The sequence below is a fragment of the Hordeum vulgare genome, chromosome 1H, assembly GCF_904849725.1.
Source record: "Hordeum vulgare subsp. vulgare chromosome 1H, MorexV3_pseudomolecules_assembly, whole genome shotgun sequence".
NCBI lineage: Eukaryota > Viridiplantae > Streptophyta > Magnoliopsida > Poales > Poaceae > Hordeum > Hordeum vulgare.
This window is the reverse complement of record NC_058518.1, coordinates 143,218,005-143,232,748: the sequence shown is the minus strand read 5'-3', so window position 1 is coordinate 143,232,748 and position 14,744 is coordinate 143,218,005.

The following is a 14,744-nucleotide window of genomic DNA, read 5'->3' as shown; positions in this document are numbered from 1 at the left end:
GTCCCTCGAGGGCTCCATCCTTCTTGATCTTGTACGTCTTCGCCTTGGCCAGTTGAAGTAGCTCACGAGTGTAGTGACGTTCCTCGCGGAGCCTCACAAACTCGTTAATTAGGCTGTGAGGCAGACTATCGGCGGAGAGGCTTAAGTAGGTCTGGAATCTGAGTGGTGTTTGATACATCTCCAACGTATCTATAATTTTTGATTGTTCCATGCTGATATATTATCATTCTAGGATACTTTTTGGGCATTTATATACCAATTTATAATATTTTTGAGCGCTAAGCTATTGACCCAGTGCCCAATGCCAATTCCTGTTTTCTGCGTGTTTTTTGCTTTGTAGGTTTACCCTACCAAACGAAGTCCAAATGCCACGAAACATTAATATGATTTTTGCTAGACTATATGAAGACCTGCAAGCATCAGAAGTGGATGAGAGGTCGCACGAGGGAGGAACAACCCAACAGGGTGCGGCCCAGGGCTTGGTCGTGCCCTGATGGCTTGTGGCCACCCTGGATGCCTCCCGACGTCCCTTTCTAGCCTATAAATTCACAGATATTCCGAAAACCCTAAGAGCGCTCCCGAAACACTTTTTCCACCGCCGCAAGTCTCTGTTTCGACAGGAGGCCATTTAAACCTCCGTTTCGGTGATTTGCCGGAGGGGAGATTAATCACGAAGGGCCTCTACATCAACCTTGCCGCACTCACCATGATGTGTGAGTAGTTCACCATAGACCTACGGGTCCATAGGCAGTAGCCAGATGGCAATCTCTCTCTCTTATGATCTTCAATACCATGTTCATCGCATCTTTGCTTTGATCTATCCGATGTAATCACTATGTGTGGTGTGTTTGTTGGGATCTGATGAATTGTGAGTTTATGTTCAGATTATTCATGAAAAGTATTCGACTCACCTCTGATTATTATGATTATTAATTGCATGATCATCATAGCTTCGTAATGCTCTCCGATCTATTGAGATAGTTTGGCCAACTAGATTAATATTTCTTTAGTGGGTGTGGTGCGTTGTAGTAGGTTCAACCTGCCGAATTTATATACCAGTGACAGAAGGGGACAAGATGCGTCTTTGTTTTTCTGCTACTAAAGATAAAACGGTGGGGTTTATTCATATTAGTTGAGTTTACTTTGTCTACATCATGTCATTGTTCTCCAAGCGTTACTCTGTTTTTACTTAATTCGTAAAGAAGCAAGCATGGAAGTGCACCTGAAGTGGAGTAATAGTAATAGGTGCAGGAAGGAGTCGGCCTATTTGCTTATGGACGCGATACCTATATACACATGATCATTGCCGTGAAAATCGCGTAATTATTCGCTGCTCTATCAATTGCCCAGTAGTAATTTGTTTACCCACCATATGCCTTTTCCATGAGAGATGCCACTAGGGAACACTACGGCCCCCGGGTCTATTCACTTATATATTTACAAACACTACTATTACCTTGATGCCATTATTTTTGTTTTATTTTATTTTGCAATTTACAATTATCAACAATTATCTACACACCTCATTGGCTTGCCGATACATCTCCAACGTATCTATAATTTTTTATGGTTCCATGCTATTATCTTGTCAAACTTTGGATGTTTTGTATGCCTTTTATATCTTTTTTGGGACTATCTTATTAATTCAGTACCAAGTGCCAGTTCCTGTTTTTTCCGTGTTTTTGACCCTTTTCAGAGGAGAATATTAAAAGGAGTCCAAACGGAATAAAACCTCCGAAAAGATTTTTTCCGAACAGAAGATACACAGGAAGCTTGAGAACCAAGGCAGAAGGCACCGGGGGAGGCCACAAGCCCCCTAGGCGCGGATAGGGGGGCCGTGCCTAGCAGGCTTATGGGCCCCCTGGGGCTCCTCTACCCTACTTCTTCCACCTATAAATCCCCGAAAAATCCAAAACCACGAGAGAGATCCATGAAAATACTTTTCCGCCACCGCAAGCTTCTGTCTCTGCAAGATCCCATCTGGGGCACGTCCTAGTGCCCTGCCGGAGGGGGGATTCGGATACGGAGGGCTTCTTCATCAACACCATTGCTTCTCCGATGATGCATGATTAGTTCACCATAGACCTTCGGGTCCATAACTAGTAGCTAGATGGCTTCTTCTCTCTCTTGGATCTTCAATACAAAGTTCTCCATGATCTTCATGGAGATCTATCCGATGTAATCTTATTTTGCGGTGTCTTTGTCGAGATTCAATGAATTGTGGATTTATGATTAGATTATCTATGAATCTTATTTGAGTTTCTTCTGATCTCTTATATGCATCATTCCATATCCTTGTAATTCTCTTCGAGTTGTGGGTTTTGTTTGGCAAACTTGATCTATGATTCTTGCAATGGGAGAAGTGCTTGGTTTTGGGTTCATATCGTGCGGTGACCTCACCCAGTGACAGAAGGGGTAGCGAGGCACGCATCATGTTGTTGCCATCAAGGGTAAAAAGATGGGTTTTATATCTATTGCATGAATTTATCCCTCTACATCATGTCATCTTGCTTAAGGCGTTACTATGTTTGTCATGAACTCAATACACTAGATGCATGTTGGATAGCGGTCGATGTGTGGAGTAATAGTAGTAGATGCAGAAAGTATCGGTCTACTTGTCTCGGACGTGATGCCTATATGTATGATCATTGCCTTAGATATCGTCATGACTCACCTTGCAATCAATCGTGAAGGGATTGACAACCCCTATGTAGCGTTGGGTGCAAGTTCGCTCCTTTTGCGTAGGTACATTGGCTCTTCGTATTGATACTCCTACTGGATTGATACCTTGGTTCTCAAACTGAGGGAAATACTTACTGATACTGTGTTGCATCACCCTTTCCTCTTCAAGGGAAAAAACCAACGCAAGATCAAGAGGTAGCAAGAAGAATTTCTCGCGCCGTTGCCGGGGAGCATCTAGTGAAGCTTATCCAAGTAAGTGTCGCAAACTCATCTCTTGCATTTACTTTTTTTGCCTCTCGTTTTCCTCTCTCCCACTTATGAAAAACAAAAATTTACAAAAATATTTGCCTTTTTCGTTCGCCCTTTTCTTTTGCTTGCTTTCTATTCGCTTGTGCGCTTGTCTGCCTGCAAAGACATGTATGGCCCAACCAAAGGATTATGATGCTTACTACACAAGGTTGGAAGAGATTGAAACTAGTGTTAAAGGCTTCATGTCTACACTGTTTGATTATAATAGCTACTTCCGTAGAGAACTAAGGGATCAAAATTCTTTTATGGCTTTTATGAATAAAGAAGTTGATAATATGGCCAAACAATTCCTTGCGCTAAATTCTCAGTTTGCTCGTCTTGGAAAATTGATAGGCCATATTTCTGATAAACATGCTACCTTAGTCAATAAAATGGCTGCTAAACCTGAAATTTGTGATGAGAACCACAAAGATCTTAAAGTGCTTGGTGTGACTCCCATTGAATCCTTGTTTTCTAGTGTGAAACCTAATGATGATGGGCCTGGATATGAATCCACCTTGGTTGAAAAACGCCCCAATGATTCGGAGTCTATCTAGCTTGATGCTAAAAGCATTGAAAGTGGAGTAGAGGATATCAAAACTTTGAGTAGTAATGAAACTACTACTTTGGATTTCAAGGAATTCAATTATGATAGTTGCTCTTTGATTGAATGAATTTCCTTGATGCAATCCATGCTAAACTCTCCACACTCTTATAGCCAAAACAAGGCCTTTACCGATCATATCGTCGATGCTATGATGAAATCTCTTGAAGAGAAACTTGAATTGGAAGTTTATATTCCTTGAATGTTTCTATTCCTTGAAAACTTTATGATGAGTGGGAACCTACTATCAAAATCAAGATCTAAAACTATGAATGCAATAATTTGTGTGATTTTGGTGCTAGTGTTTCCGCGATTCCAAAATCTTTATGTGATGTTCTAGACTTTAATGAGATTGATGAGTGCTCTCTTAATTTGCATCTTGCGGATTCTAATGTTAAGAAACCTATGGGAATGATCAATTATGTTCTTATTATTGCAAATAGGAACTATGTACCCGTAGATTTCATTGTGCTTGATATTGATTGCAATCCTACATGTCCTATCATTCTTGGTAGACCTTTCCTAAGGACTATTGAGATGTCATCGATATGAAGGAAGGGAATATTAGATTTCCATTTCCTTTAAAGAAGGGCATGGTACATTTTCCTAGAAAGAAAATAAGATTGCCTTATGAATCCATGATGAGGGCTACTTATGGTTTGAGTACCAAAGACGACGATACGTGATTCTATCGCCTTATGCCTAGCTAAGGGCGTTAAACAATAGCGCTTGTTGGGAGACAACCCAATGAATTTATCTTTTCTTTTTTTCTTTCTATTTTGTTCCCTCCACACCATCATAATTTTTTATGATAGTGTATTTTGTGTTTCTTTTTGTGTTTGAGCCAAGTAAAACCTTTATGACTAGTTTGGTGATGGTTGTTTGATCGTGCTGGAAAAAGACAAAAACTTTTTGCTCACGAAATTATTTTTCATTTTTATCCAGAAAGAGATTTTGAGTTGATTATTTTTGCTGCTGATTGATATGCCAATTTTCCAAACTGTCATAATCTTTCAGATTTTTTGAGATGGCACAAGTATACTAAGTATACATATTACTACAGACTGGTATGTTTTTGACAGATTCTGTTTTTGTTGTGTTGATTGCTTATTTTGATGAAACTATGGATAGTATCGGGGGGTACTAGCCATGGAAAAGTGAGAATATAGTAATCTAACACCAATATAAATTGAAATCAAGTTTTCTGCAGTACCTCAAGAGGTGGTAGTTTGTTTTCTTGTGCTAATGATATCACGAGTTTCTGTTTAAGTTTCGTGTTGTGAAGTTTCCAAGTTTTGGGTGATGTTCTTATGGACGATGAGATAAAGAGTGGAAAGAGCTCAAGCTTGGGGATTCCCAACGAATCCCAAGCCAAATTCAAGGACACCAAAAAGCCTAAGCTTGGGGATGCCCCGGGAAGGCATCCCCTCTTTCGTCTTCAATCCATCAGTAACATTACTTGGAGCCATATTTTATTCACCACATGATATGTGTTTTGCTTGGAGCGTCGTGTATTATAGGAGTATTTTCTTTTTGTTGTGTCGCAATCATCCTTGCTTCACACCCTTTGAGAGAGACATGCACACATCGTGAATTTGCTAGAATACTCGTTGAGCTTCGCTTATATCTTTTGAGCTAGATAACTTTGCTCTTTGTGCTTCACTTAGATCCTTTAGAGCACGGCGTTGTCATATTTTGGAGAAATAAGAACTCTCGATCTTCACTTATATTTTTTTGAGAGTGCTCTCTCTAAGTAACTTGGTAGTTGGCTTGTGCTATGAAAGTAGTCCCAAATATGATAGGCGTCCGAAGAGGATACAATGAAACTTCCATCTTCGTGTGCGTTGATTAGAAAGAGAAGTTGGATTCCTCTCAATTAGTTTTGAGACATGGATTTGGTAACATTAAGAGTTATGTTAGTAGGGTGTTGTGAATTTAGAAATACTTGTGTTGAAGTTAGTGATTCCCGTAACATGCACGTATGGTGAACCACTATGTTAGGAAGTCGGAGCATAATTGCTTTATTGACTGTCATCCTTTGTGTTGCGGTCGGGATCGCGTGATGGTTAACACCTACCAACCCTTCCCCGAGGAGTATGTGTTTAGCACTTTTTTTCGATTACTAATAAAAACTATCGCAATAAGTATGTGAGTTCTTCATTACTAATGTGAGTCCATGGTATAGATGCACTTTCACCTTCCACCATTACTAGCCTCTCTAGTGTCGCGCAACTTTTGCCGGTACACAAAACCACCATAGATCTTCCTCAAAACAACCACCATACCTACGTATCATGGCCTTTTCATAGCCATTCCGAGATATATTGTCGTGCAACTCCCATCGTACCGTCTTATGACATGTGTCGTCACTGTCATATTGCCATTGCATGATCGTAAGCTAGCTAGCGAGATGTTTCAACGTCATACGCCAAGCTAGATCGTTGCACATCCCGGTACACTGCCGGTGGCATTTCCTATAGAGTCATCATTATTCTAAGCGTTGATTTGTGAGTAAATAAAAGTGTGATGATCATCATTATTAGAGCATTGTCCCGTGTGAGGAAATAAAAAAAGGAAAGAAGCCAAAGTTGCCCAAAAAAATATATATGGAAAGAGGCCAAAGAGCCCAAACAAAACAAAAAAAAGAGAGAGAAAAAGAGAGAAGGGACAATCCTACTATCTTTTCCACACTTGTGCTTCATAATAGCACCATGTTCTTCATGATTCAGAGTCTCTTGTGTTTGTCACCACCATATGCTAGTGGGAATCTTCATTATATAACTTGGCTTGTATATTCCAACGATGGGCTTCCTCAAAATTGCCCTAGGTCTTCGTGAGCAAGCAAGTTGGATGCACACCCACTAGTTCTCCTTTTGAGCTTTCACATACTTATAGCTCTAAGTGCATCCATTGCATGGTAATCCCTACTCTTTCACATTGATATCTATTGATGGGCATCTCCATAGCCCTTTGATACGCCGAGTCGATGTGACCATATCCTCCTTTTTGTCTCACAACCTCCACCACACTCTATTCCACCTATAGTGCTATATCCGTGGCTCACGCTCATGTATTGCGTCAGAGTTGAAAAAGGTTTGAGAAAGTAAGAGTGCGAAAACAATTACTTGGCCAATACCAAGGTTGTGCATGATTTAAATTAGTTGTGTGGGGATGATGGAGCATAGCCAGACTATATGATTTTGTAGGGATAATTTTCTTTGGCCTTGTTATTTTGAAAGTTCATGATTACCTTGCTAGTTTGCTTGAAGTATTATTGTTTTCATGTCAATAGCAAACTATTGTTTTCAATCTTACAGATCTGAACATTCATGTCACATGAAAGAAGTTACAAAGGACAACTATGCTAGGTAGCATTCCATATCAAAAATTCGGTCTTTATCACTTCCCTACACGAGGACGAGCAGGAGTTAAGCTTGGGGATGCTTGATACATCTCCAACGTATCTATAATTTTTGATGATTTCATGCTATTATCTTGTCAAACTTTGGATGTTTTGTATGCCTTTTATATCTTTTTTTGGGACTAACTTATTAACTCAGTGCCAAGTGTCAGTTCCTGTTTTTTCCATTTTTTGACCCTTTTCAGAGGAGAATATTAAACGGAGTCCAAACGGAATAAAACGTCCGAAAAGATTTTTTTTCTAGAACAGAAGATACGCAGGAAGCTTGAGAACCAAGGCAGAGGGCACCGGGGGAGGCCACAATCCCCCTAGGCGCGGCCAGGGGGCGCGCCTAGCAGGCTTGTGGGCACCCTGGGGCTCCTCTGCCCTACTTCTTCCGCCTATAAATCCCCGAAAAATCCAAAACCACGAGAGAGATCTACGAAAATACTTTTCCGCCGCCGCAAGCTTCTGTCTCTGCAAGATCCCATCTGTGTCACGTTCAGGTGCCCTGCCGGAGGGGGATTCAGATACGGAGGGCTTCTTTATCAACACCATTGCCTCTCCGATGATGCGTGAGTATTGCACAATAGACCTTCGGGTCCATAGCTAGTAGCTAGTTGGCTTCTTCTCTCTCTTGGATTTTCGATACAAAGTTCTCCATGATCTTCATGGAGATCTATCCGATGTAATCTTCTTTTGCGGTGTGTTTGTCGAGATCCTATGAATTGTGGATTTATGATCAGATTATCTATGAATCTTATTTGAGTTTCTTCTGATCTCTTATATGCATGATTCCATATCCTTGTAATTCTATTCGATTTGTGGGTTTTGTTTGGCCAACTTGATATATGATTCTTGCAATGGGAGAAGTGCTTGGTTTTCGTTTCATACCGTGCGGTGACCTCACCCAGTGACAGAAGGGGTAGCGAGGCACGCATCGTGTTGTTGCCATCAAGGGTAAAAAGATGGGGTTTACATCTATTGCATGAATTTATCCCTCTACATCATGTTATCTTGCTTATGGCATTACTCTGTTTGTCATGAACTCAATACACTAGATGCATGCTGAATAGTGGTCGATGTGTGGAGTAATAGTAGTAGATGCAGAAAGTATCGGTTTACTTGTCTCGGATGTGATGCCTATATGTATGATCATTGCCTTAGATATCGTCATGACTTTGCGCGGTTCTATCAATTGCTCGACAGTAATTCGTTCACCCACCCTAATATTTGCTATCTTGAGAGAAGCCTCTAGTGAACACTATGGCCCCGGGATCTACTTCACATCATATTTTCAGCCTTACACTTTTACTTTGTTGAACTTTCCGCCTTCAGATCTCACCTTGCAATTAGTCGTGAAGGGATTGACAACCCCTTTGTAGTGTTGGGTGCAAGTTCGCTATTTTGGTGCAGGTACATTGGCGCTTCATCTTGATACTCCTACTGGATTGATACCTTGGTTCTCAAACTGAGGGAAATACTTACTGCTACGGTGCTACATCACCCTTTCCTCTTCAAGGGAAAAAACCAACGCAAGCTCATGAGGTACCACATGCAAATAACGAGATCAAGGGGATTGACAACTCTCTTGCCCGCGTTGGGTGCAAGTTGTTTGTTTCTTTGTGTGCAGTTACTAAAGACGGTTGAAGATTGATATTCCTATTGCTTCGATAAACCTTGGTTTCATAACTCAAGGAAATACTTACCCGCATTGTGTTGCGATACCCCGTTCCTCTTCACGGAAAACCCAACGCAGATCACACTCATGCGGAAGGATTTCTGGCACCGTTGCCGGGGAATACCATCACCAACTATCAAGTAGCTTCTCAGAAATTTTCATTCACTTGTTCTTATTTTTATTTGGTGTTATATTTAGTTTGTCACATAAAAAATAAAAATACAAAAATATTTACCTTTGCTTGTTGGTAGTTTACTTCGTCGCTTGCTAGTTTACTTGTCTTGCTCGTTACTTTGCTTGATCGGTCACCATGTCTCAAGATAGGTTCTGCAATATCTCTTACTACCAAAGGATGGTCAAAATAAAAAATACTATGAAAACTTTTATGACTTCAAAATATGAGCACAATAAATTCTTTGATTCTGAAATTAAAGAACATTCAACTTTGCTAAATGCTATTAGTAAACAACTTGATGAAGTCAATGAGGAAGTATGTAATATCCAATCACAAGTTGCTCACACTGAAGAATAACTAGGAAAATTTCTAACAAGCAAACTACTCCAGTAAATAGGATGACCGCTAAACCGGAATCTTTCCCTATTGCGTATAAGGATGAAGATAATAAAATGAGTGGTGTTTCTCCTATTGAATCTTTGTTTACCTCTCTAAATATAAATGATAAAGTGATTCGATATAACTCAATTCTAGTTGATGAGCATCCCGTTTGCTTGGAGGGTGATAATTTTTATGCTAAAATTGAAAAAAGCGGAGATAGTTTGACCTACGAAAGAAACCCTAGACATTCCCACCAAATCGGTGCAACCTAATCCATATCGTTGCTACCGAGTTTAGGTGACCAAATTTCAGGTGCCTCAGTACACAAAATCGGAATTTCCGAGTTTGAGTATTGGTGCCACCGAGTTTGGCCATCTGACCGTTAGCCACCTTTTCGGTGCCACCGAGTTTCATATATCGGTCTCACCGAGATTCAAAAGTTGCTACCTTCGTGCTAGTGGGTACCATTGAGTTTTTCACTTCAGTGTCACCGAGTTTGCTACTTTGTGTGTAATGGATGGATTTTGTGTGCTGCCTATATATACCCCTTCACCCACCTCTCATTCGTAGGATAAGCCCTCAGAACACACGCTTCATTGCGAGATCCATTTTCTGAGAGAGAACCATCTACTCATGTGTTGAGACCAATATATTCCAATGCAATCATCTGAAACTTGATCTCTAGCCTCCCCAAACAACTTTCTACCAAATCAACCTCTCCCACCCATGTATATTATGTGAGAGAGTGATTTTGTGTTGGGAGACTATCCTTAGAAGCACAAGAGCAAGGAGTTCATTGATCTACCACATCTACTACCTTTTTGAGAGTGGTGCTGTTGGGAAACGTAGCATAAATTCAAAAAAATTCCTACGCATATTCAGATCTTCCTATGGAGAGACCAGCAACGAGAGAGGGGTGAGAGCATCTTCATACCTTTGAAGATCGCAAAGAGGAAGCATTGCTAGAACGCGGTTGACGGAGTCGTACTCGCGGTGATTCAGATCACGGTGTGATTCCGATCTAGTGCCGAACCATGACACCTCCGCTTCAACACACGTGCAGCCCGGTGATGTCTCCCGCACCTCGATCCAGCAAGGAGGAGGGAGAGTTTCGGGAAGATCTTCGGCAGCAAGACGGCGTGGTGTCGATGGAGAGACGAGGTCTCCCGGCAGGGCTTCGCCAACCACCGACAGAGATGAGGAGAAAGAAGAGCAGGGCTCCGCCGAGGGAGAGGGAAAAGTGTGTCCCCCAATGGCCAAAACAACTCTCTATTTATAGGAGGAGGGGGGAGGGCTGCGCCACCCATAGGGGCCGGCGGCCACCAGATGGGAGAGGGGGGCGACGGCCAGGGTGGGAGGAGGTGTGGCGCACCACCTAGTGGGCCTAAAGCCCACCTGCGCCTAGGGTTGCCCCCTCTCCCCACCAGCTGCACCTTGGGCTGGGTGTGGGAGGTGCACCAGCCCACCTAGGGGCTGGTTCCCTCCCGCACTTGGCCCATCTAGCCTCTCGTGGCTGGTGGCCCCTCCCGTTGGACCCCGAGGCCACTTCCGGTGGTCCCGGTGGTCCCGGCACGTTACCGGTGACGCTCGAAACAGTTCCGGTGTGCAAAACCATCCGTCCTATATATCAATCTTTACCTTCGGACCATTCCGGAGCTCCTCGTGATGTCTAGGACCTCATCCGAGACTCCGAACAACTTTCAGTAACCTCGTATAATAATGCCCTATAACCCTAGCGTCATCGAACCTTAAGTGTGTAGACCCTACGGGTTCGGGAGACAAGCAGACATGACCGAGACACCTCTCCGGCCAATAACCATCAGCGGGGTCTGGATACCCATGGTGGCTTCCACTTGCTCCATGATGATCTCATCGGATGAACCACAATGTCAAGGATTCAATCAATCCCGTACACAATTCCCTTTGTCTGTCGGTATAGAACTTGCCCGAGATTCGATCATCAGTATACCTATACCTTGTTCAATCTCGTTACCCGTAAGTCTCTTTACTCGTTCCGTAGCACGTCATCGTGTGACTAACTCCTTAGTCACATTGAGCTCATGATGATGTTCTACCGAGTGGGCCCAGAGTTACCTCTCTGTCACGCGGAGTGACAAATCCCGATCTCGATTCGTACCAACCCAACAAAGACTTTCAGAGGTACCCGTAGTGCACCTTTATAGTCACCCAGTTACTTTGTGACGTTTTATACACCCAAAGCACTCCTACGGTATCCGGGAGTTGCACAATCTCATGGTCGAAGGAAAAGACACTTGACAGTAGAAAAGCTTTAGCATACGAACACTACGATCTAGTGCTACGCTTAGGATTGGGTCTTGTCCATCACATCATTCTCCCAATGATGTGATCCCGTTATCAATGACATCTAATGCCCATGACCAGGAAACCATGATCATCTATTGACTAACGAGCTAGCCAACTAGAGGCTTGCTAGGGACACATTGTGATCTATTGATTCACACATGTATTATTGTTTCCTGTTAATACAATTATAGCATGAACAATAGACGATTATCATGAACAGGGAAATATGATAATAACCATTTTATTATTGCCTCTAGGGCATATTTCCAATAGTCTCCCACTTGCACTAGAGTCAATAATTTAGTTACATTTTGATGTATCGAACACCCATAGCATTATGGTGTTGATCATGTTTTGCTCGTGGAAGAGGTTTAGTCAACGGGTCTGCAACATTCATATCCGTGTGTACTTTACAAATTTCTATTACTCCACTCTGGACATGGTCCTGGATGGAGTTGTAGCAGCGTTTGACGTGCTTCGTCTTCCAGTCAAACCTGGCCTCCTTGGCTATGGCAATGGCCCGAGTGTTATAACAGAAGAGTGTCATTGGACCCGACGAGCTTGGAACCACTCCAAGGTCGGTGATGAGCTCCTTCATCGAAATTCCTTCATGAGCTGTTTCTAAAGCAGGTATGTACTCCGCTTCACATGTAGATGCTGCCACGAATTCTTGCTTGCTGCTGCACCAGCTCACCGCCCCACCATTCAAAACATATATGTATCCGGTCTATGACTTAGAGTCATTCGGATCTGTGTCGAAGCTAGCGTCGACATAACCCTTTACGGCGAGCTCTTCGTCACCTCCATAAACGAGAAAGATTTCCTTAGTCCTTTTCAAGTACTTAAGGATATTCTTGACCGTTGTCCAGTGTTCCATACCGGGATCACTTTGGTACTTCCCTAGCAAACTTATGGCAAGGTTTATATCAGGACTGGTGCACAGCATGGGATACATTAGAGAGCCTACAGCTGAAGCATAGGGGACAGTACTCATCTTCTCTCTATCTGCTGTCGTGGTCGGTGATTGAGTCTTACTCAATCTCATACCTTGCAAAACTGGCAAGAACCCTTTCTTTGAGTTTTCCATATTAAACTTCTTCAATATCTTGTCAAGGTATGTACTTTGCGAAAGACCTATGAGGCGTCTCGATCTATCTCTATAGATCTTGATGCCTAATATGTATGCAGCTTCTCCAAGGTCCTTCATTGAAAAACTCTTGTTCAAATAGGCCTTTATGCTCTCCAACATCTCTATATTATTCCCCATCAATAATATGTCATCCACATACAGTATGAGGAAAGCTACAGAGCTCCCACTCACTTTCTTGTACAGACAGGCTTCTCCGTAAACCTGTATGAACCCAAACACTTTAATCACCTCATTAAAGCGAATGTTCCAACTCTGAGATGCTTGCACCAGCCCATAGATGGAGCGCTGGAGCTTGCACACTTTGTTAGCACCCTTAGGGTCGACAAAACCTTTTGGTTGCATCATATACAACTCTTCCTTAAGGTTACTGTTAAGGAATGCTGTTTTGACGTCCATTTGCCAAATTTCATAATCAGAAAAGGCGGCAATTGCTAACATGATTCAGACTGATTTCAGCTTCGCTAGGGAGAGAAAGTCTCTTCATAGTCAACTCCTTGAATTTGTCGAAAACCCTTTGCGACAAGTCGAGTTTTATAAATGGTTACATTACCGTTTGCATCAGTCTTCTTCTTGAAGATCCATTTATTTTCTATGGCTCGTCGGTCATCGGGCAAGTCCACCAAAGTCCATACTTTGTTCTCATACATGGATCCTATCTCGGATTTCATAGCTTCAAGCCATTTGTTGGAATCCGGGCCCGCCATCGCTTCTTCATAGTTCGAAGGTTCACTGTTGTCAAAAACATGATTTCCATCACAGGGTTGTCGTACCACTCTGGTGCGGAGCGTGCCCTTGTGGACCTTCGCGGTTCAATAGTAACTTGATCTGAAGCTTCATGATCATTATCATTAACTTCCTCTTCAGTTGGTGCAGGCGCCACAGGAACAATTTCCCGTGCTATGCTACTTTCCTGTTCGAGACGGGGTGTAATTACCTCATCAAGTTCTACTTTCCTCCCACTTACTTCTTTCGAGAGAAACTCTTTCTCTAGAAAGGATCCGTTCTCTGCAACAAAGGTTTTACCTTCGGATCTAAGATAGAAGGTATACCCAATAGTTTCCTTAGGGTATCCTATGAATACACTTTTCTCCGCTTTGGGTTCGAGCTTTTGTGGTTGAAGTTTCTTCACATAAGCATCGCAGCCCCAAACTTTAAGAAACGACAACTTAGGTTTCTTGCCAAACCATAGTTCATATGGTGTCGCCTCAACGGATTTAGACGGTGCCCTATTTAAAGTGAATGTTGCAGTTTCTAATGCGTATCCCCAAAATGATAGCGGTAAGTCGGTAAGAGACATCATCGATCGTACCATATCTAATAAAGTGTGATTACAACGTACAGACACTCTGTTGCGTTGCGGTGTGCCAGGCGGCGTCAGTTGTGAAACGATTCCACACTTCCTTAGGTGTGTGCCAAACTCGTGACTCAAATATTCTCCTCCACGATCAGATTGTAGACACTTAATTTTTCTGTCACGTTGATTCTCGACCTCACTCTGAAATTCCTTGAACTTTCCAAATGTCTCAGATTTGTGCTTCGTCAAGTAGATATACCCATACCTACTCAAATCATCGGTGAGAGTGAGAACATAACGATAGCCACCGCGAGCTTCAACGTTCATTGGACCACACACATCAGTATGTATTATTTCCAATAAGTCGGTTGCTCTCTCCATTATTCCTGAGAATGAATTCTTAGTCATCTTGCCCAGGAGGCACGGTTCGCATGTGTCAAATGATTCAAAGTCAAGAGACTCTAATAGTCCATCAGTATGGAGCTTCTTCATGCGCTTCACGCTGATATGACCAAGGCGGTAGTGCCACAAGTATGTGGGACTATCATTATCAACCTTACATCTTTTGGTACTCACACTATGAATATGTGTAACATCACGATCAAGATTCGTCAAGAATAAACCATTCACCAGCGGAGCATGACCATAAAACATATCACTCATATAAATAGAACAACCATTATTCTCTGACTTAAATGAGTAGCCGTCTCGCGTTAAGGAAGACCCTGATACAATGTTCATGCTTAAAGCTATTACTAAATAAC